General features: G+C 41.3%; 1 long non-coding RNA gene across 1 annotated transcript in view; it reads left to right on the top strand.

Annotated features, from left to right (window-relative positions):
• Positions 1–24,303, top strand: part of LOC116761261 — a 110,036-nt gene that overhangs the window by 21,296 nt on the left and 64,437 nt on the right. Inside the window, exons 3-4 of the long non-coding RNA XR_004351929.1 lie at positions 14,607–14,805; positions 16,014–16,092. This is a non-coding gene — a long non-coding RNA (uncharacterized LOC116761261). The remainder of the gene's footprint in view (positions 1–14,606; positions 14,806–16,013; positions 16,093–24,303) is intronic.

The raw sequence follows: 24,303 nt of genomic DNA, 5'->3' as shown, positions 1-24,303 counted from the left end.
GTTAGGTCATTACCACAGCAGGTCCCAGAGAGGTCTCTGCTAAGGTGAGATCCAATAAAATTGTCAAGTTATAATTATAAGGTGTTTTTTATTAATATGGGATTGTAGTTCTGTTTTACAGTATTAAAATATTCTGGCTTTCTTAACTTTTTCCATTGCTATCAAATTTTATAGAATTATATAATGTCAAGACTTGAAGGGATATTAAATTGTACTCAGCTCAATCAGATATCCAATGTCTTTTTTTAAAACATAAGAGTAATTTTTCCTTAAATAACATCCCTGGTAATGGGGAACTCACTACATTGAGGAGAATAGTTCATCTTTGGACACTTATTCCTTCCAATAGAGAAAATATCTCTTCCTGTAATTTCAACCCTATTTGCCCCAGTTTTGTTCTGGGGGGCCGTATATATAAAATTAGGTCCTTTTTCCTCTCTTCAGATGTCAAAAGTGGCTATCATTTTACTTTCAAATTTCTTCACCATTCTAAAAAAAGTGTAAGTTTTTTCCTGTCTTATTCCCTCAAATTTCTCCAAAACCTAGCAAAGTGTCTGGCACATCAGAGGTGATAAAAATATTTATTGATAAATTAATGATAGATGACTCCTGGTCCTTAGTCTCTGATCGCATTAGTCTATGGTCTTTTGAAAAGGAAACAGTGTAATTGAAATAGATTATCACAGATTTGATCTCATTAGAGAAGGGGAAAAAAAACTATCACCATCCTTCCTTCTGGAAAATATGATTATATTAAATGGACTTGTGCATTAAATGCCAGATTAAGTGCTAAAAGGCAAGTCTGGCAGAAAGTGTGGAAAGTTTCCTGAAAGCACTAAAGAAATTAAAAAGCCTTTGCATCTACTTTCTCTAGAGTGAGATCAGTTTCCGGCAAGTGGGTTGAGCTGGGAGTGAGTGACATCCTGCAGATGTGTCTCTGTCCTTTCCTAATTCCCACCCTCAACAGACAGAAGCCCTGAAGCACCTGGGAGCATGAAGCCAGGAATTTGACCCAGGGCAAGTGCTTGTTCCATTCTCCATTGCAAACCCCAACACTCATGCTTCCCTTAGGGGGAGATTTCCAGAGAGCAAGGCAAGTTTCTCCCTTGAGGAACAGGGCTACCAGAATGGCCACCTGGCCTTGCAGATTAGATACTGATAAGGGCTAGCCTAGTATTTTAGGGCCTAGTCAAGCATTTTTCCAGAGAAAATTGGTCAGAGACCTAGCAATTACACTAAGTATCTTGAGCAATTCAAAAGAAATCTCAAAATTGATTCCGTCTTAAAGGTTATAACCATGGATAATTTTATTTACTTTTATGTTTATATTACAAAGGCAGTTTATAACAGGATACTAAGAACTCTAATCCAGTGCCAGAGATACAAAAAAGTTATTTACTTAACCAATGTTTACAGAGTGACTGAGAAATGCAATGACTAAAGCAGAAGAGGCACTAGACAAGAGGGCAAAATCGCAGACTCTGGGGTCCAGCATCCTGGACCATGTCCTCTATATCCTGGCTCTGCCAGTAATAATTAAGCAACCATGGGCAAGTTACTTAACTCATAGTACCTCAGTTTTTTCTTTACATAATGGACATAAAAATAGTTTTTACTTTGTTGGATTGCTGTAAGGGTTAAATTAATGTATTCGTGTCAGATGCCTCGAATAAGGAAAACCATAATAAAAATTAGCTATCATTATTATTAGGTGCTGAAGATGAAAAAGGCCCAGGTCTCCAAAGAGCTGATAATATTATTTTAGGGTGGGAACATAAAGGAACATCCCCCTGGAAAGTTTCACGGGGAAGATGGGACAGTTAGAGTAAGATTCACCTGAATTTAATAAACATATTTCTGGGTTTATAGAGAGAAAGAAGGTAAACGGAGGGACTCTAGGCAGAAGTAATGTGCATGAATAGTAATGTTCAAGGTGTCCCGTCATGTGAATTATAATCAGTTTGGGAACAAAGAGGAAAACTATGTCAATTGCTAGATTCTAAACCACTGAAGGCTGGAACCATCTTAATCAACTTTGCATTACCCACTCCTACAGAGTCTGTGATGGTTGCATAGCGATTGCCAAATAAATGATTATTCATCTGTATTGAACTGTAACGTGGGGTAGGTGGGAAGGCATCATCAAATCCATCATTTCAGCAATAAAATAGTGGCTGAAAACTTGAGTTCTGGACTATGAATCCAGGTCTTTGTGAACACTTGGGCTTGCCCAAGTTACTTTATCCTTCAGAATGCAGGTGGTGATAGTAATCATTTCACAGGGTCATCATGAAAATTAAATGAGCTCATCCATGTAAACTTGTAACTAGCATATAATAAATGATCGATGATCGGCAGCTATCATTATCATAACTTGAAATGGACCTTGAAGAATAATTAAAACTGTAAGAGTGACTATTCTCATTCAAGAGAACTTCCCGACTGGAGAACATAGGGAGAGTGTGGGAGGAAAGGGGGTGGAAGGAAAGAAGGTTGTGAAAAACAGTCTGAAATGACATTTGGGACCAAACCAAGGAACGCTTCAGAAGCTGAAGAGATGAGTCATTATTCTGCCAGCAGAAGTTCTGGTAGAGTCATGCTTTAGGAAGACTAACCAAACCTGCACAAGAAAGTAGGTTGGCTATGACACAGCACAAGCAAGAGCTACTTCAGATTGAGCAGAGTGGTGGCCCTAGGCATGAAAGGAAGGACGCAGATACTAAAGCCATTACAAAGGTGAAATTAAAGGGACTTGGTGGCTGATTGGATTGGCGGGGATGGGCAAGTCATCCCCACCATAAGTTATGTATATGCTACCAAGAGTTGGCTTTAATTCCTCTAGAACATGAATTCCCAGAGTCAAAACGCCTATGCTAAAAATAAAAGGAGACAGAAGAGGAGGATGAGAAGTGTAAGTCCTGAGATTCAGCTGAGAGTCTTGCCTGGTGGTGAGTGAACAAGTAAGAAAACACACTGTGGTGTAGCAGTAATGGATCTCACTGGGTTAGAGTAAAGTTTTAGGGCCCATGTTTTCTCTGGCGCTAGTACGCATCCTTATGGGAAATTCTGAGACTGACTACAGTGTCTTTATCTGTTAAATATTTTGCCTCAAGATTGGACCCTTTTAATTCACGATGGGGGGTGGGGTCCGTAGCTAATTGATTAGAAATAAAATAGTTATAACAATGAGATTTCACCTCAAACACATTAGGATTATCAGAAATACAAACAGACAAAATAATGAGTGTTGGCAAGGATGTGGAGAAATTGGAACTCTTATGCACTGTCGTGGCAATGTAAAAGGGTGCAGCCATAATGGAAACAGTATGGCAGGTCCTCAAAATATTAAAAATATAATTGCCTTATGAACCAGCAATCCCATTTCTGGGTGTATATCAAAGCAGGATCTCAAAGAGACATTTGCATACCCATGTTCATAGCAGTATTATTCACAGTAGGTAAGAGGTTGAGGCAAACGTCCAGCAATAGATGAATGGATAAAGAAAATGTGGTTTACAAATACAACAGAATATTATTCAGCCTTAAAAAAGGAAGGAAATCCTGTCACATGCTATGAACAAGGTCACATGGATGAACAAGCAAGGTCGTATGGATGAACCTTGACGATATTATGCAAAATGAAATAAGCCAGTGACAAAAAGGCCAATACTGAATGATTCCACTTACATGAGGTACCTAAAGTAGCCAAACTCAGAGAAACAAAGTAAAATGGTAGTTGACAGGGGCTGGGAATAGGGAGGAATGGGAATTGTCCAGTGGATGTAGGGTTTCAGTTTTGCAACGTGAAAAACTTCTAGAGATCTGTTGCACGATAATGTGAATACACTTCACACTACTGAACTGTACACTTAACAGTTAAGTGACAAATTGTATGTTGTTTTTTACTGCAATTAAAATTTCTAAAAATAGTTATGTTAATAATGGCTAAATGACAATGATCATGTATCAGACACAATTCAAACTATTTTCCAAATTCTAGGTACTTTACAAATATCATTTTAATCCTTATAACAATCCTAAATTATTATCACTGCATGCAGTTTACAGATGAGGAAACTGTGGCTCAAAGAATTTAAGCTTGCCCAAAGTCACAAAGCTAGTAAGAGGTTGAAGCGGTATTCAATCCAAGCAGTGTGGCTCAGAGTCAGTTTCCATCTTTTCTCTATACAAGCTCATCTCTACTCATCATCTAAGTGTCAAGGGTAATTACTCATTACTCTGTTAGTTCAGGATTTATTCCTTCCTTACATCTCTGCCCCAACTATATTGAAAGGTTCAGACAGCAGGGACCAGGCTTATACAACTTTACGACATGTTCCCTAATAGTACCTAGCTAGGCGCTTTGCCCATTATTGTTGGACCAAATGAGCTCAGACATTTTAACAGATATTGAAGCTTAGCGGAATCCCATCCATGTAAGATTTGAACCAGGAGATTTCATCCAGGCTCCTCACTGACCCAGTTCTAAATAGAAGCTTCCTAGTAGATACATGTATATGTATAACTGAATCACTCTGCTGTACACCTGAAACTAACACAACATTGTTATACAACCATGCGCCAATATAAAAAAATTTTTAATGTTTTTAAAATAAATACATAGCTGCTTCTTTCCTGACAGCAGATTGAGGTAGGTACCCCTGTGAGAGGCTGGAGAAGGTAAATGAAAGAACTTCAGTTTCCCCAAGCACATTTTGAGTTACATAAGGAAAAAGCAGGAAAAAGTTTGAGTGTCTTTTGCTGACCTCTCCAAGAGATTTAATAGAAATGCACCATAGAATTTTATTCACCACTCTTTTCCTTACAAACGAGCCTCCTCTTAACCACCCCAGCACGCATTTAGGTAAAGCAGAATGAAGGGTAAAGGGTGGATAAAGAATGAAAGGGCCCATTATTAGATTTGATAAATGCTGAAGGCAATCTGAAACAAAGTCACCTCATCTTCTATATACAAATTTTCTTTTCTCTTTATTTTTTTAAAAGAAGATGTTGGGGGTAGGAGTTCATTAATTAATTTATTTCTTTTTGCTGTGTTGGGTCTTCGTTTCTGTGCGAGGGCTTTCTCTAGTTGTGGCGAGCGGGGGCCGCTCTTCATCGCGGTGCGTCGGCCTGTCACTATCGCGGCCTCTCTTGTTGCGGAGCATGGGCTCCAGACGCGCAGGCTCAGTAGCTGTGGCTCACGGGCCTAGTTGCTTCGCGGCATGTGGGATCTTCCTGGACCGGGGCTCGAACCCGTGTCCCCTGAATCGGCAGGCAGATTCTCAACCACTGCACCACCAGGGAAGCCCTCTTTTCTCTTTTGATCCCTGGAATTTCCTCCAAGCAGTATTGCCTCCTACCCTTTCCCTTTGAAAAGCACATTAAGAGACTCTTAAGAACATGAGGCTCACTGCTCTGTCAGGAAGAGTCTGAACTGATGGCTCCTCCCAACAGTGCTACAGTCCCATTGGCCACCTAACCTATCCCCCACTCCTCCCTTAGAGAATCACACCACCACCATTCCACCATCCCTACCACCACCACTCCACCATCCCTACTACCACCACTCCACCATCCCTACCATTGCCCAGACAATTCTGTTGAACCAACATTTAATTGAGCAAATATTAAGTGCCAGAAAATGTCCTGGGTGCACAGAGTTTAAAGGACCTTGTCTCCAAGAATCACACAGCCTAGTGGGGAGTGGAAAGGTTATAGAATATAATCTCAAAAAAATTAATTCTCAGCACCTGTTTTTTTTAAGTCCTTTTAAAGTTTTTTATTTTTGTAATTAACGTATTTATTCAATGAACTTATGGTTACCGGGGGGAGGGAGGAGGGGGATAGATTGGTAGTTTGGGATTGACATGTACACACTGCTACATTTAAAATAGATAACCAACAAGGACCTACTGTAAAAAAAATAATAATAATAACTATGAGGGATGTAATGTCCATGATAACTATAATTAACACTGCTGTATGTTATATACGAAAATTGTGTAGGGAGTAAATCCTAAGAGTTCTCATCATGAGGAAAAAATATCTCCTTTCTAATTTCCTTAATTTTGTATCTATATAAGATGATGGATGTCCACTAAACTTATTGTGGTAATCATAAGTGAAGTCAGATCATTGTGCTGTACACCTTAAACTTATACAGTGCTGTATGTCAATTATATCTCAATAAAATTAGAAGAAAAAATAAAATATTCAAATAAAAATGAACACAGTACATGATAAAAATTTCAAACAATTCTTAAAAGTATAAAATTGAAAAGGAAAAGTACCTCTGCTTCCTAACCCTGACCCATGATTAACATTTTCTTCTGTATATTTCTTGAAAAGAAAATTTATGCATTATTCTTGCTGCTCAATACTCAAGGAGGATTATAGTCCATTCACTTTATGAGATATTCTAAATTTTATTCTTGGATTCACACATTTAACATGTATTTGATTCTTACCTTATTCCAGGCACTGCTTAGTTGTTTTTTTTTTAATAGAGTGAAAGATCCTTTAAATTCTATAGTGCTTTACAATATTCAAAATTTTCACACACATGATTTCATATAATCCCATAATAACCCTTTTTCCCCCCGTCTACCCCTGTATTGTCCCTCTCCTCTTCCCTCTCTCCACTGGTAACCACTAGTTTGTTCTCTACATCTTCGAGTCTACTTCTTTTCTGTATATTCACTAGTTTATTGTATTTTTTAGATGCCACATCTAAGTGACATCATACAGTATATGTCTTTCTCTGTCTGACTTATTTCACTTAGCATAATGCCCTCCAAGTCCATCTGTGTTACTGCAAATGGCAAAATTTCATTCTTTTTTATGGCTGAGTAGTATTCCACTTTATATACATATACCACGACTTCTTTATCCATTTATTTGTTGCTTCTATATCTTGGCAATTGTAAATAATGCTGGTATGAACATTGGAGCGCATGTATCTTTTAGAATTAGTGTTTTTGTTTCTTTCGGATATATACCCAGCAGTGGAATTGCTGTATCTTATGGTAGTTCTATTTTCAGTTTTTTGAGAAACCTCCATGCTGTTTTCCATAGTGGCTACATCAATTTACATTCCCACCAACAGTGTGGGAGGGTTCCCTTTTCTCCTTAGCTCCAGTTTTAACCATTTGAGCAAATTTTCTGATTAACAACCCAGCACCCTCCCTACTTTAATGCCTCCTAGAGTTCATTCATTTAATTAATACTGATGAATCATCTGTTCTTTGCAAAATTCTTTACTATCCCAAGGGCTCAAAGCTACGGATACAAATAAATGAAGTAAAAGATGTAATATGACAAGAGCCCTAAGAGAAGTACAGGGTATTCTGGTGATCGGAGGAGCCAGAGATTACACTCAGCTAATGATGACTCATTAAGTCAACAGCTGTTGAGCAACTCAATGTGTCCAGAACTATGCTAGACACTAGTGCCATAAAGACCGTCCCTGACTCTGAAGGTATTCGTGGCTAATAGTTCAGAAAGGCTTCATGAAGGATGTTACATTTTAACTGGATCTTAAAAGATGGATAAGATCTCATCAGGGGAAATGATGGGTAAAACAGGAAGGATTATCAGGAAGAAGTAATAATCCAGGTAAATACACATAGCGGCAGAGATAGGAGAGTAGAGGACCCATTCAGGTAGCAGCAATTAGTCTAATTTGTCTTAAAGGGATGTTGCAGAAAACATAGGAATTTGAGACCATGGAATGGAATGCCTACCTTGGAATAGTAGACCAAAGAGATCTGACTCACTGATAGATAACAGACTGTTACTGAAGGCTTTTTAGTAGATTAAGCTGATGCAACTCGTATTATATGAAGACAGGCAGTGAAAAACTATGTAAAGGAAAGATGAGAAGAGGGGCATCACAATAGCACAGGCAAAACATTGAGTAGCAAGAATACTATATGATCAGCAAGTTATGTTTCCATGGACGATGTGAGAAGTGAGGGTCCAGGGAGGGGAAAAGACGACTTCCAAGTTGTAAAGGGTGAATTATTCCAGTGACATACACAGGGGGTCAAACTAGGACCCAGTTTCTGAATGGTGTTAGGAGGAGAGGAGGTTGGTGAAGAGAGGATTTTCAGGTGGGGGCAAGATGAGTTTGGCTAGTGGATATTGTCTTGCTTTAAGAGAATCTTGATGGAAATATCCCATAAGCAGCAGAAAACATGAGGCTGAAGTCCATGAGATTTTGGTTTATGATGGTTATTTTGCTTTATGCATAGAGATGTGTTATTCATTTGCTCTGAAGTGATGACTGTGATCAAACAGTAGATACGATTCCAAAACAGATGGGGAAAGAGAGGACTAGGAAGGAGCTTGGTCTAGGAAGTTCTTTTATTTAGGACAATGGAGGAAAAGCCAGCAAAGGAGACAAAGAGGCAGAAAACCAGAGTGTTACACGGACACAGAAGACAAGGAAGGAGAGTATTTCAAGGAGATAGTAAACAGCATCAGATACAGCCAAGGCAGGTCAAGAATAAAGGTGTTAAAAAAAAAGTTATTATAAATAAAATTGCCTTACAATTTAAAAAAAAAGAATAAAAATTAAGGAAGTAAGCAGAGGAGCAAAAAGATCAAGAGAAAATGAGGTGGGGCTTTTTTTGGGGGGGAGCAGTTATTTGGGGGTTTAGGTAAAGTGTTAAAAAACAAACCAACAAGCCCCAAAAGAAGTCATTTATGCTAATCCCCACGTCACCAGACTGAGAATTAGCTTCAGCTTTCCTAGAAATGGAATCTTAATCCAGTCAGTCAGGATTCTCCTGACCAGCACTAGTTACGAAATGCGCCTTTAAGTCCCTTGCCGTCTCCTGAAGGAAAGCAACCTTGCCATGACCAACCTGCTTTTTTGCCCAGTATAACTCTTTTGTTCCTGCTTCCTTCTGCCTATAAAAAGCCTTTCATTTTGTACAGGTTCTCAGAGCTCTTTTCTATCTGCTAGATTGGATGCTGCCTGATTCATGAATCGTTGAATAAAGCCAATAAGATCTTTGAAATTCACTCGGTTGAATTTTGTTTTTTAACAGTTTACAAGAGCATAGGCGGAGGGAAAGGAGATAAAAGAAAGTTAAGAGAATGAAAGTGTTAGACTGTAAAAGTGTTGGGGTAAATGATGGCACGGAGTTGCAAAAAATACGTGTAATTACCTATTTTTACTTTGGTTTTCTCCCATTAAAGTAAGCAGCTTTTAGGAAAGGACCAAGAACTGTTCATGTTTGCACCCCAGACAGAGATTGCTTCTTACCCCGGATAGGCATTCTTCCCTTCTCTCGCAGAGTAATAAAATCCCTGATGCTAAACCGGGCATATGACAGCCCAACATGAAGATTGCACTTCCTGGAGAATGTAAGCAGAAGTAGTATTTGAAACCTCTAGGTTTTGTTCTTAAAGGGAAAGGCATATCCTTCACTTCTACTTTTCTCCTTTCTGCTGTATGGGATGTGGATGTAGTGATGGTTCATCTTGAACCATCTGGATGAGGGCAACATCGTAGGGATGGCAGAGAAGATATAAAGGAAGGATCCTGCATTCTTCTCAAAGTTGCAGAACACAGCCATCTTACCAGGTCAGAGAAATAAACCTCTGTCCTGTTTAAAGCCTTGATAGTGTAGTGGGAGGTGGGATATCCTGTCAGAGTACCCCAAGTATCCCAAACTCATCTGCGTCCCAGCACATTGCATAGCTCCTATTAGCTGCTTCATAGAGATGCAAGGGAAGGAGGGGAAAGATGTCTAAGGAGACATTTTAGATGTTGGCGGGACTCTAGGAAGTGAAAGAAATTTTGCTTTAAGTGAGTCATGAACACACAGGTTTGGTTCCTTGTGTTTCCATTTCTTTGTACCAAATCAGGCTACAACAAAAATCTCCAATTTCATCTTGCTTCACTTTGCTATTAATTTAGTGAAAGGCTTTCTTATTGTAAGTGTAGTCTTAAATGAGGCAAGGATTTCCTTCTTTGATGTATAGCCTTTTGTTCTGAGATGCGTGAGGTTTATAAATGTTTCAAAGGGCTTTCAAATCCAAATTTACTCTGATACCAATTCTGAGAGATTGGCAGAATGCATATTAATATCTTTCTACAAGTGAACACCCAGCGTATTGTCGCCTCCATAAATAGTTAAATATTGAGTGCTAACCAAGGAGATAGCAATCCAAGATGGTAAGTGACTTGTTCAAGGTCACAGCTCTTTAGTGCAATGCCAAGAGGTAGAACCAAGACATCTAGAATTCATCTAATCATAACAGACTTAGTGGACAGTAGCCTCTGAAGAACGTAAGCCATCTTGTCCAGAATAAGGTTTCTCTTGAAACACCAGGAAGTATCCAATTCCTCACTCTTTCTGTTTGAAACCCAAAATGTCTCATGATTGGCATTTATTTCACCATCAGTTACGGGGAAATAAATACAAGCACATTTTCCTAATTTATTTTATACCTAAGGTGGGAAATAGTGAAAGACAAGGAAAATTCTAACTCATTTCCAAGTAACTAAGATCAGTACTTTCTCAACTTATTCCAGTCTTTGCTTCCATGAAAAGCAGCCCTTCCCATCAGAGCAAACACCTTGTTCATCTTCATTCTCTGTCCGTAGCTGGAAGCACTACCAAGAGCATGTAAGCCTGCGTGTTCTCTTGCTTGAAGCACCAAAACATATTTGACGGTTCAACCAATAAAAATATCTTCTGAGAACTACAGCAAGAATCCATGGAATCTTAATCATGGGGAAAATTCTGGAAGGAGAGCCAGACAGGTATTTTGCCTTCCAGGCCCCTGTGACTTATGATTAAGGTGCCTCATCCGGATGGCCCCGTGTGGGCATTACTCAATATCAATGATAAGGAAAACTTGCTGTGTTTCCTCCAACCACCCTGGCCAGCAAAGAGCCCCACTATGCCCAGAGAAGTCAATTCCTTTTTTTTTTTTTATATCCTCAACCGTGTTCTTCATATGGTGGGAGATCAATAAAATAAATACTCATTGAATGAATAAGCGAATAAATGAAGAAACTGACCTTTGCAAGCCAACTTTTTTTATATTCTCTGTTCTCAATTCAGTGGGCCATCCTATGACAGCCATTCTGTGTGATCCGTCAGTGGGTGCCCAAAATAAGAAAAGTGTGTGTAACACAAGCCCAAAGATCCAGGAAGCCAGAAAAAAAAAAAAAGAGTCCAGGAAATTCGGAACTGTATCCTGCTTTTCCACGCAAGGAAGTACAGGCGGGTGATCTGGATAGGGATGAGGAGCCTGGGATCAAGCAGAATTCTGACCTCTCGACTCAGGCTGCATTTTAGATGAAATCTGCAGGAATTTTGCCCTGCCTGTGCTTGCTGTTTGTAACTAGTGAGGGAAATTTACTGGAAAATGGAGCAGCATTGTGCCCCTGGGACTCTGGCTAGTGACTAAACATCCTGGGGGTCTGTTTACAGAGGTTGTTTTGTCTTAACCCTAGAAAAGCAAAAATAAGGCTGGAGTATCTTACCCTTTAATCAGCACGGATACTAATCTGAGCAGGCAGGATGTGTGTTCAAGCTTCCTAAATGCACCATGCATAGAAATCAGATGGGAAAACTACCCAGTTTCTGATCTGTGAATCAGTATTATATGGCAATACCAATAGCTCCTGCGTTTATACAGAATTTGACAAGTTACAGAACAGTTCCCACACATTATCTTACTTGAGTATCACAACAGCCTTGTGCTGGGTGTTATTCCAGTTTTATTGAATATCTTCAGGACTTGACACTGGTTCTTCAGAGGCAAGAAAAAAGGGTCGATCCATGCTTCCTTTTAAGGAAGAGATCTTGGCTCCTTTGTCTCAATTGATGCCAACTTCATGCCCTAAAAAACAGCAACCAAAACGTAAATAACAGGGATTGAAAAGGAAAGTTCTTGCAGTCCTGATAAAGGCAACTATCCAGGCCATCCAACCTTAATTTTTATAATTACTACATGAAACCAAACCATCCTGCAGTTGTAGTGGGCTGCCCATCTGTGAAACTTCACCGACCCGGAAGGTTTTAGAACAGAAATAAACTCAGCGATTTATGGCCCAATACCTTCATTTTACTGAGGAGGAAGTGGAGGTTCAGAAAGATTAGATAAGATTGTCTGGCTTCCAGTTGCAACACCGCCTCTTGGCAAATTCCTTAACCTATCTATACCTCAGTTTTCCCATATGTAATATGGGAATAACAACACCTATCTCCTGGGGTTGTGTGGGAATTAGGATAGTGCCTATACCTAGTAAGTACTAAAAAAATACTGTAGCCAGTACTACAGTCACATCATCTACCAAGCGCACATAGAAAAGTTGGGACTAAAATCTGACTCTAAATCCAGTGTTCTTTCTACCACAGGACATTATCTAGTTCTGTGGGGAGAGCTCTTCTGCCCCCTTTGAGGTGCCAAAGGCATTAAAAGTAAATTCTTGTTTTCCACATCTAAATGCATAGTAGAAACTGGATTCAGAGAAAATGGATTCAGAGGCAATGGGCATCTAAGAAATTTGGTATTAGATAGATATCCACCATCACCTCGAAGAAAGGCACAACTAGTTATCTGGAATCTGTATTTGGATGGAGAGTTTCAGACAGACAAGCTACAGAAAAATAAAACACGGTAACTTCAGTAATAGGGTCAAAGAGTATATAATTCTCCCTCATTTCTAGTGGCTGATTTCCCATTGTCCTTTATGTGAAGAGGAAGTGGGAGGGAGTATTTTTTAGAAATTAGAAAGTCTGGGCTTCCCTGGTGGTGCAGTGGTTGAGAGTCCGCCTGCCGATGCAGGGGACACGGGTTCGTGCACCGGTCTGGGAAGATCCCACATACCGCAGAGCAGCTGGGCCCGTGAGCCATGGCCGCTGAGCCTGCGCGTCTGGAGCCTGTGCTCCGCAATGGGAGAGGCCACAACAGTGAGAGGCCTGCGTACCACACAAAAAAAAAAAAATTAGAAAGTCTGATATTCAAGAGTTATCACAGACCAAAAAAATAAATAAATAAACTTACCCGTGGGTTAGAGGGAAGGGAGAGAGGTACAGGCAGAGCCCAGAGGGGTTTTAAGGCAAGGAAATCACTCTCTATTACACTGTAATGGTAGACATGTGTCATTATAAATTTGTCCAAATCCACAGAATGTACAACACCAAGAGTGAACTTGAACTGTGGACATTGGATGATGGTGTGTCAATGTAGGTTCATCAATTATAACAAAGGTACTTCTCTGGTAGGAGGTGTTGATCACAGGGCAGGCTATGCATATGCAGGAGTAGGGGGTTATGGGAAATTCTGTACCTTTTGCTCAATATTGCTATGAACCTAAAACTGCTTTAAACAATAAAGTCTATTTACAGAGAAAGACAGATACTGTATGATATCACTCATACGGGGAATCTAAAAAAACAACAAACTAGTGCATATAACAAAAAAGGTGCAGACTCGCAGATGTAGAGGACAAACTAGTGGTTACCAGTGGGGAGAGGCAACACAGGAGTAAGGGGGAAAAAAGCGTTATTATGGCCTTATATGAAATCATGTGTGTGAAACTTTTGAAAATTGTAAAGCACTCTAGCATTTAAAGAATGTTTCATTCAATAGAAATTTTTTTAAAAAATTTTAAAATAAAGTCTATTTAAATAAATAAGCAAACTTACTTGTCGAAGTACAGAACGGGCTGATTCCATCCCAAGGTCAAATGTGCCTGGAATAACACATGTAGCAAGATACAGTTGTTTCACTTCAAGGGAGCCAGAGCAGTTAGACCCATTACTAGAGAGAGCTCATCAGAGGGGAAACCAGTCACGGCACTCCAGAAATAACTCTGCTACAGACGCAGGTGGAATAGAGTCACAGAATGTTAGACTATAAGAACCTAGAGAAGAAGGTCTGTCTAAATCCTCTTTCTGTTCCCCAGAGCCTAGCCATAGGCCTGGAACAGAGTAGGTTTTCAAAGCTTGAGAAAGAACAGGGAGAAACTCTCTGGGACAGAATATTCATGAGATTAATGTTGGTGTGATCATAAGACCCCATTTGTCCACTGTGACACTGGGGTCCCCTATGACTAGATGGTCCAAGAGAGTGAAATCAGATTCTGGAGCGTGCGGATCACATCTTCGCTTTAACAGATCCCAGTCACCCCCACCTGCCCCATGAAGCACAGGGCCTTGGTTTCCATAGTGCTGGCAGAGGAGCCCTTCCCCGCATCCTGGGACTACAAGAGGTAGCAGGATAAAGGTCAAATTTCCACCTGTCCTCTGATACTCTCCTAAAGAGCAGAGTATCACAAGGCCAGAGCCCCAAGGGCACAATGCTGCTGCTGTAATCCCACTAAAGCCCATAAAGGACATCTTAAAATCTTACTGGAAGTAGAGGAAGAGCCCTAGACTCCTAAAACAGTATTCAAAAGACGAATTTACTTGTAAGTTTTTTTATTGTTATTTTTTCCACCTCCTTATCCATTGGATTCCTAAGCAGGCTGTTGGTTGTACTCCCACTTATACTCTTATCAGGATTGCCTTTCCAACTGTATTCCTCACTGGAGTTAACTTGAGGCTGTTCTGACTGTTTCTCTTTGGATTTCTCAGTGGGTTCTTTCCTGGATTCTTCGCTAAATGGTTCAAATGACTCTTCAATGAATTCCTAACTGAAATCCTGTTCCCAAACGTCACTGAATTCTCCACCGGTGTGTCTCAATCTGTGGGCATTGTTTCATGCAGAAGACATTAAATAAAAGGCAGTTGAGCAAATACAAGCAAGAGACCAAACGTTTCAGCAAAGTCTACGGTAAGTCTTGCTCCCACTTCCCTCACTCTGAGACAGGGGCAGAGGGCACGTCCGTGGCTCTCCACCATCTGGAAATGCTCTCTGCGCTGTCCAGTACCTTAGCCATTAGTCACAGGTGGCTATTGAGTGCTTGCATTTTTAATTTTATTTTATTTTAATTATTTTAATTTATATAGTTATCTACTGCTCGCAGCTACCATACAGGACAGTACAGCCTTTGCTGCATTGCTTGTGTGACAGAGAGACTTAATTCTTCTCAGTTAAGGAACTGATGCCTTTTCCCTGCTACTTGTCCAGTCCAATTTCCCTTGTCAGGAAGGGGAATTTCCTCAGAAAAAAAAAATTGGAAATAACTGAGAGGTTTGGACTTCACTAGCACAAACACACTCTGAATCACTCCCATAAAACCATTCTTATGGTCCTGCTCTATCCACTGACCAACCTGATTGCCATTGTCCAAATTTGTCCTTATTATTGTTGATATTAAAAAGAACACTGTGGAAGTGCTCATGCCTAGTACTGGAAGAGAACATTTAACTTTGTTCTGTTTCCAGGTACTCTCACCTCGCCATCTCATTTAGACGAACTACCATTCATTAAAAATTATTAAGAGTGGCAGAGGGGCTTCCCTGGTGGCGCAGTGGTTGGGAGTCCGCCTGCCGATGCAGGGGACACAGATTTGTGCCCAGGTCTGGGAAGATCCCACATGCCACAGGGCGGCTGGGCCCGTGAGCCATGGCCGCTGAGCCTGTGCGTCCAGAGCCTGTGCTCCGCAATGGGAGAGGCCACAACAGTGAGAGGCCTGCGTACCACAAAAAAAAAAAAAAAAAAAAAAAAAAAAAAAAAGTGGCAGAGGAGGGACGCAAGTGAGATGTCCGAGGAAACTCAAGAAGGATGGGCGAGGCTCGTTAGTAAAATTCCCACAACAGCTTTACCTACATCACAGCCGGCTCCGGCTCTAAGCTCTCCTTCACCTTCCAAGGCCAAAAGCCAGAGACTTTCACACGCAAGAGTCAGGAACTCACCAACAACCAGAGTGAATTTAGGACTTGGACTCCAGCCCTGATTTTACCACTTACTAACTATGACCCTAAACTCATTTCCGCGGAGGAAAAGAAGCCTCATGGTACTGTCCCCCTTAAGAACTGTTATGCTGATCTCTAGAAAAAAAGATGCAAATGTTACTTTTCATTATTATTATTTTTCAGGGCTCCAAACAGCCTTAGTTTGGAAGGCAAAAAAATCCTCACAGCTTCCCCTACTGCAGCTTTGATGACAGATTCAACGGTAATGTTTTTTACCCCACTCTCTTCTTCCAAGACTTTTTCTTTGTAACTCACCCAGTGTGGTCCTAGCATGCTTTGTTTAATGAGTCTGTGTCTAATACATTACAGATGCTCAAAAAACATTTCTTATAGAAATGAAATAATGAACGGGGTAGGAAACAAATCAAAATTTGAGCCAGACCCAGGTGAGGTGGGATTCGTGGAGATTTCCTTACGGCCAGTGAGAAAGCTAGCAACCAGGAAACTGGGCTGTGCCCGAGATTTCCTGTAAACTCGATTCACATACTTTGGAAATAAATACCAAGTGTTACTGAAATGTTTAAAGTTGGTAGTAAGCTGACTAGCAGCAGAGGGAACAGTGAGTGAGAAGGCAGAGTTTGCAGGGCCCAGAGGAGCTGAGTTACTTGGGGTTGGCACTAGACTCCCTTGGAGCAGAAGCAGGCATAAGACCACCAAGGTCGCCCTCCTCATGGTGGGTCTCCGGTGGGGAAAAAACGTATTGGGAAACAAAGCAGGGAAGTACCCAGATGTCAGCTTGTGCTAAGGCAAGGCAAAACCCAGGCCCGGGCCATTCCCCCACTTTCCAGTCTCCTTATGGTAGAAAGAGAATTGATAGACGATCCACTAAAATTCATTGGGCCAGTCACCAGGGGCTGAATGAGTGGGAGTTATTGGATATAAGGGACCAAATCAAAGATTTCAAAGCAAGTCAAGGATAACAAAAAGTGTTGACTGAAAGAAAAACATACAACCTAAAAGTTGCAAGTTGAGTTTTATTCGGGGATCTTCCTGAGGACTATAGCCCGGAAGACAGCCTCTCAGATAGCCCTGAGGAACTGCCCCGAAGAGGAAAGGAAGGAGCCGGGATATATAGGAATTTTTCACTGGGGAAAAAAACCAAACAAACTTGTAATTGAGCATCAAAAGAGTACTGCTGATCACAAAGAACAGACATCTCAAGTTAATGATATTAGTGCTTTTCTATGTATGAGAAGATGCAAGAATCTTGGGGTCATTGAAATTTTTCCGTACAGATGCGTCCTAACTATCACAGGCCAGTATATCCAAAGAAGAGAATGCTTCCTGTTTTTTTCCACCCTGAATTCCCCTCAGGGTGCGTTATCCTGAGCGACTGCAGGACTGGCTGATGGATTGATCCTTATAGGACTGGAATGGCCAGCAACATTCCATTCTTTACAAAAGGCAAAAGGGGAAAGTTATTAGAATCATTAAATGCAGTTGTCACTTTCAAATAAAAATGTATGCAATCTACTGGGAATTGAGCAGAGATAACCAGTTTAGTAAATTAATGGGAGGATTTGTAAGAAAGCCTAGTATAAAGCATCAGAGATCAGTCGAAATCATTATGACCGCGTCTTACTTGAAATAATCAGAATAAATAAAGCTAAAAGAACAAGGGAACTCAGAAAGAAAAAACCCACAGATATGGAAAAACATGAAATATATTCTGTAGCTGCAAAGTATACTCTGGAAACATGAGTGTTAGCAAAATCCAACTAGCTCTTTATGTTTTGGCTTTAAAATTAGTTTTCCTCCATTGAGGAAATAAATTGAGGGATGGGGAAGGGGAAGATGAGAGGAAGACTGGAATTCAATAAAATCTATTAGAAGGAAAGGAGGAAGGGAAAAGGGAAAATCAGTGATAAGCCAGATCTCAGGGACAAGATAAGAGGATGAAAAGAAGTTATCGAGTTTGAAGAAACTCAGAGAACTAACAGGACAAAGGAAATCTTCACGTGTTCCTCTGCAACCCAGGCAGGATGAGGAAGCTAAGGCACAGAGAGGTTAAGTAACATCCAAAAACACAGAGCTAGTTAATGGCAATTTCAAGGGCTGGTGAAATATCCATAACAACTTTCTTGTGTATTGTTTTGATAACGATTTCAATCCAGTTGTTTATGACTTAAGTGAAGTGGCTTCAATCCCCTTGTTTACGGCAAAGACAAAAAAAAAGGAGTTGATTTTAGGAGTAAAGCTGTTTTGCTATAAGAGTGAAGTAAGCTGTATCAGGTTGTCACCATCTCATCTGTTCTTGATAAGCACTCAGGCTCAGCTGCTAAGGGGCTGCCCTGGAGGCTTATCAATAAAAACAGATGAAGCAACTAAGAGGAGGAGACATTTAGGCTATGAATACCAGAGTTTGTGAGGACTACATGAGAGTTTCCATCTTGGCAGAGCTACCCTTTGCTGATCTAGTCTCCAAAGACCTTGGTGCTTTAGCTCCTGCCTTGGTGAAGGTGACCCTTTTACTGGCAGTGGCCAAAGCCATGCAGCAGCCTGAGAAGCTCACCTTGGCCACCAACACCCATGTGCCCTCATTCTCTAGCAACTGCTCTAACAACATGGGACTTTTCACTTGAGTTTCACCACTGCTGGACACCAGCTTGTGGTCGGTTAAGCCAACTCTCCCGAAAACCAACCTCATTAAAAAATGTACACCTCTTATGAATGCAGGCTTTATTTCTGTCCCCTCCCTTTACCTGGGAACAATAGTGTAATTAATCTTATCACTTGTTAGGAGTATGTCATTCCTTTATTGGCTTATTGAGACGTTATCCTATATGCTCTAGACTTGTGAAATTACTATAATCCCTGCAGTGAACCTGTGCTCAATTAACTATTGGCAAAGACTATTTCAGTCTGAGCATAATTTGCCCCTCCCCAAAACAAAACATATGTCAACAGATGGATTCATCAAAAGCTGATTCACAGCATATAAACAAGACCTGAGCCTAGCTCTCAACCTTCCAACAATTTTTCTTTACCCCAAATTCTTCCAGCCAGTACTAAGGGGTCTTAATGATGAACTTCCAAGAAAGAAAGAGAGAAGAAAAGCGTCACATAAACAAGCACACGACCCTGCTGATAAGAAGCAAGTCAGGGTCTTTGATCACTCTCCATCCTGTTTCCACAAATGCAGCAGAGAGCAGGAGCGAGGAAAAGGAAAAGGAAGTAGAAGAAATGTCAGAATTGCAGGCTTGTTCCAGGGTCCTGGGCCAGGAGCCTTCAGGAACATCACCTTCCTAAACCGAGCCAGGCTAGATGCTGCAATCTTCTTATTCACTGAAAGTGAACTGAACAAACGTGTGGAATTAAAAAAAAAAAAAAAAGAGGAGAAAGACTCCAGGAGAAGAGAATGTCAGGGTCAAGTGAGAACTCGGTGATTCTCTGAGACTTAAAATGCATGCGACCTGAAACTGGAAAGCGCATTTAAATAGCAAGAGCTTCTGGATGTTGTCGGCCACATGCACCACACCTGAGTCATTAGGACAGCAGGCGTGGAATGGATGATGGAAAGCTGAGAAGACCAGCCCCTGCTCCCACAATTACACTGTTCACTGCGCATGCCCCAAGCCTCTTGGGAAGAATTGGTGCCTCGTCATGGTGTTCACGGCCCAGGTCTCACCTGACAGGTCCTTGGCTCAGAGGCTCAGAACCCTCCACCAGGGCTCCAGGAGAGACTTGCAAGCCTTCCTTTAGATTTCGCACAGCGACAGAGCACTCCCACCAGTTAAGGGAAGCTGGGCAGTCAGAGTGGCCCTGGCCTCCTGTTCCACCTGCCTCACCTGTCCCCTCAGTCCACCTCTCCTCCCGTTCCTTCAGCTGCTCCACCCTGAGCCGAAGCATTCCCCGTGGGGTTCCCAAGCCTCTCCTGGTGTAACCTGAGCCTGGGCTGCTCGCTTAGCACCTGCTGGTCACAAAGCCAGCTCCTGAGAGCAGCATGTAGCTCAGCCCTGGACCCTGGGCCTCACCTCCCCAGGTCCCACGTGCCCCCTTCCCTTTGTCTAAGGTCTAAACATCAGTCGAGTCTCAAGAAGCTGCTTCCAACTAGTCGAACCCAGAATCTGTTCTTCCTAGAGGCCCTGGGGTTGGCATCATGAATTTGGCACTTAGCTTGTCATTTATCTTTTTTTATTGTTGTTATGTGTTTCTTTCTAAGACTAAATTCATAATCTCTGTCAGGCAAGGGCCACACTGTTACCCCTGTTCGTATGTCCAGGGCAATAAAGAATTTGTTGATGATGATAATGAGGAGGGGGAGAAGGATGTGTTCCTTAGGGTTTCTGGGTACACTCCCACACCGCCATCTGAGTCAGGCAGTGTCCTCAGTACCAGAGAGACAAGACTCTTCTCGTCAATGAGCTTCTGATCAAAAGGGCAAGACTAATGTGTGGAAGAGGAGGGAAACACTTTAAGCAAGGACAGGCTAAGGTATGAGGTCTTGCATGGCCTTTCATTCATTTATTCAATAGAAAGCACTTGTGCATCGTAGCACAGGCCCTGTGATAAGCGTTGAGCACACAGTGGCGCATAAGACATGATCAACTAATTACTAGGGAGTGTACAGTCTAGAGGGGAAGAGAAGCAAGCAGGCAGCAAATTGCACTGCCGTTTGTTGAAGGAGTGTGCACAAGGGACACCCTCTCGGATCTTGGAAGGATGCAAGGAAGGCATGACATCACGACAGCCCAAGGATGAGTGTTGCCCTGTGAAGGGGGTGGGTGTTGTAGGGAGAAGCTCCTGGTACAAGAAAAAGAAGGAAATCCTTCTTTCTCAGTCTTTTTCCTAGAACTGTCATCTCTCCCATGCAGCTCAGGGATAAAATAGAATTTAAGTTCATGAAGGAATGGCAGAGAAGACAGAGAAAATAAAGAATTTTTAAATTGTGCTCTGAGGTTGCATTGGCAATACACCATCCTGATTTTAAAAGTCATGTGGGCAACAACTATATTAGAAAAATCTGTAATGGGGGCGGGGAGGGGAGGAGGGAAGCAAATGCAAAACTATATATACAGCTTGCCTGTAACTGAATAAAAAGAAAAAAGCAGGGCACAATAGACACCTATGAAAGGCTGTGAAGGAAATGCTACCAAATTACCTCTGTGTGATTCTACATGTATAATAAGATTTTGGATATTTCTCATTTATTTTAATAATAATTTCATTGAGTGAGCATGATTTACTTTTATTATAAGGGGTAAATTATTTTTTAAAGAAAATATAAATGCTGCCATCCTTTTTACATGTTCTGACATGTATGTTAACTCATTTAACAAATGCATATTGAGTGTCAGACATTGTTCTAAGTATTAGTAGAACATGAAATAGGCTTAGTTCCTGACATCATGGTAAAGAGAGACATCACTAAATAAACAAGTAAATATAAATAAGCTGGATGAGATCAGTAGTGTGGAAAAAAAATCATCGAGGAAGGGTTACAGTTAGTGCTGGTGTGGAAAAGTCTGGAGGAAGTTAGTGGCTATGCTGTTTTACATAGGGCTCTGAGAAGGTCTCCCTGAGAAAGGCTTTTAACAAAGTGAGGGAGACAGCTATATGCTATCTGGAGACAGAGTGTTCTCGGCTGCAGGAGCATTAAGTGCAAAGGCCCTGAGGTGACGTGGAAACGGGCTTGGTTAATTTCACGCACTGTTGTCTGGTCTTCTCCCAATATAGTATGAGTAAAATTAAGAGCCACCAGAGAGAAATTTTCAGAACATAAATATATATACCAGACTTAATTTAGTCAGCAAATATTCATGGAGTGCCTGTAAGATACCAAGCACTGTTCTAGGTGTGAGGGACCAAGCAAAGCCCAAAACAAAGTTCCTGGCCGTAATGAAGCATAACCCTGTGGAGGAAGCAGCTGACAAGTTAAAGAAGTAAAATATATATACACTCCATACACCACACAGTACAAGTGGTAAGAAGGAAAGCAAGGCAGAAAATAGAGACAGGGCTGCGTGTTGGGTGAAGAGCCACAGACCTAGATGGATTCTGAAAGGGACATAGGCAAGTCAAAAAGATGAAGGGACACATAGCTAATTTTCCTATTCTGGAATTGGTGCTTCAATATGGCTTTATAGTGATAAATAAAGATCATAATTTCAAAACAGCGACAAATCAATTTAAGACCATGTTCTGTGTTATTCCCTCATTTTTCACAGAGCAACTGGCATGGACTTGAGTGTCACTGCTTAAGTTTAGCTTAAGCAAAACAGAATTAAGGAATCAAGTCTGTTAGAATAACAGCTAGCATCTGTTGAACACTTTACAGTGCCAGTCACTGTTCCAAGGGCTAGATATATGTATATTTAATTTATATAAACAAAACATATTTATCTGCACAGCAGTTCTGTGAAGTGGATACTATTATTCCCAATGTATGAACACAATGAATGAACAAACTGAAAAGTTAAACTACTTGTTTCAGGCCACACAGTTAGTGAGTGGCTGAGCCTGGAACACAAATCCATGGTACCTGCCATCCAGGGACAAGCTTGAACACCTGTAACATACGTACTGCTCCCATGGCCAGAAAGGAAGCCCATACATAATGGATCTCCCAGTAAAATAGGGATGACTTAGAATCACACAGTGTTAGGTCTTGAAATTAATTCAGAAATCTTGTCACACATCCTGATCTTAGAGACCCAGAAGGAATGACCCAAACCCAGATGTCAAGTGTTCAAATTCCCAAGCTGTCCTTTCTTCAGTATAATGTGTTTGTGTTAGCTGTTGTTTGTGGCTGTATATCTAGATCTATAAATCACACCTTTGCTTAAAGAGCATTAATAAACAAAATTCCCAGCAGGGTGTGCCTGGCCTTTAGGACTTAGGAAGTCAGATTTCTGTAGAATGCACACTCATAAAGACGCATACGTGTTACTGTTCTAATCTGGTGGACTGTTCTGATACCGTGGATGGTGCCATTCCTCACAAAGATCCTGTCGTCCATGCCATTTGTGGCAGGAATCATCCCCATCTGACACTTTTTCAAGTACAGATTTCCACTGGCTCATCACTAGCTCTTGCTGGTAACACATTCCTTGGTTTGGTAAATCTCCATACCGCTTCTGGTCAAAACGGTAATGACGAAACCATTAACATTGATAGTGCTCTACAGTTTGGTTCAGTAGGAACAAGTCCTACTTGACAAAATAATAGTCATTCCTGAGGCTGGAAGCAGGGAAATACAACAATAAACACTGGTCATCATTTTTTTTTCCCCCAACAAATATTTATCAGGCACTTACGTGCAAAATTAAGAAGAAAGTAATCTCTCCTCTTACCCTCTCCCATCCTCATTGGAGAGGAGAACTGGAAAGGGAAGAGCATAGGACCCTAGGCCTCGATTTTGCAATCTAGTTTAGGAGGCAGATACCTTATCGAAGCAAGTAAATAAGGAAAAGAACCATGCTGAGAGTTTAGAAGGACAAGTGATTGAAATCAGGGATTGAGAAATTGGTATCGGAGACCATAGCATTTGGTATGAATGTTGGCGATTGGGAAATTAGAGTAGGGAAAGGACATTCTGAACCTGAAGCCCTGTTGCACCAGACGTTAATGTCAGCCACTAAGAAGAGATAAGCAAGTAGCCTTTGGGTGGGAGGTGGTCCGCTGACGAGATGTTTTACCTGAAGGGATTCCACCAAAAGGATAAGAAGTCCTTATTCTTCCTTGAGGTCATAAGACAGGACTCCTTTATGTAATTGCTCCCATTTATAGAGAAAGGAAAAGTTCCGTTCTGGTTCTCCTGTCCACAGTAATGAAATGAGATTTCTTTTATCACCGCTGACTCCAGGTCCACCCCTCCCCCACCCCAAAATCCTCGCTCGTCGAGATCTTTCACTGAGCACCTAGTAATGCCTCCTAGGATGCTGAACAATGCTCAGAAAAAGATGAAAATTACACGAGTTCTCCCTGTCAGGATTTCAGAGACTCACGAAAGAGAGAGGCACACAAAGAAATAATGGCACCTAAGATAAGACTAGCGAGAATGCAGGTCTGAATAAAATCCAAGGAGACAGAGTGTAAAAGTTCAGGAACTGTGGCATTGGGGGAAGGAAGATCTTGAGAAGAGCCTGGCCTGAGACACCTCGTAGGGCATTTGCCAGTAAGGGGTGGAATAAATGTTGAAGAGTGATGGAGAGAACACTTGAACCAGATTAAAGGCCAAGTGGGTTTAAAACAAAGTGGTGAGTTTGGTGAGTAGAGAGCATACGTTTCAGGACTGGAGACTTGCTGGGAAGCCAGAGAGAGATGAAGGGCCCTGAGTGTCGTGTTAGGGAGCCTGGGCTCCACCCTGTAACTCAGAGGGCAGGTACCCCACGCTTCATATCCACACGGTGACTTGCTGGAAATAGGAATTTCTGCTCCCTACTTCAGTGTAGGACTTAGGAATCTACATTTT

Source organism: Phocoena sinus, chromosome 10 (assembly GCF_008692025.1).
Source record: "Phocoena sinus isolate mPhoSin1 chromosome 10, mPhoSin1.pri, whole genome shotgun sequence".
NCBI lineage: Eukaryota > Metazoa > Chordata > Mammalia > Artiodactyla > Phocoenidae > Phocoena > Phocoena sinus.
Note: the sequence above shows the minus strand (reverse complement) of the source record. Positions and strands in the feature narration are given on the sequence as shown.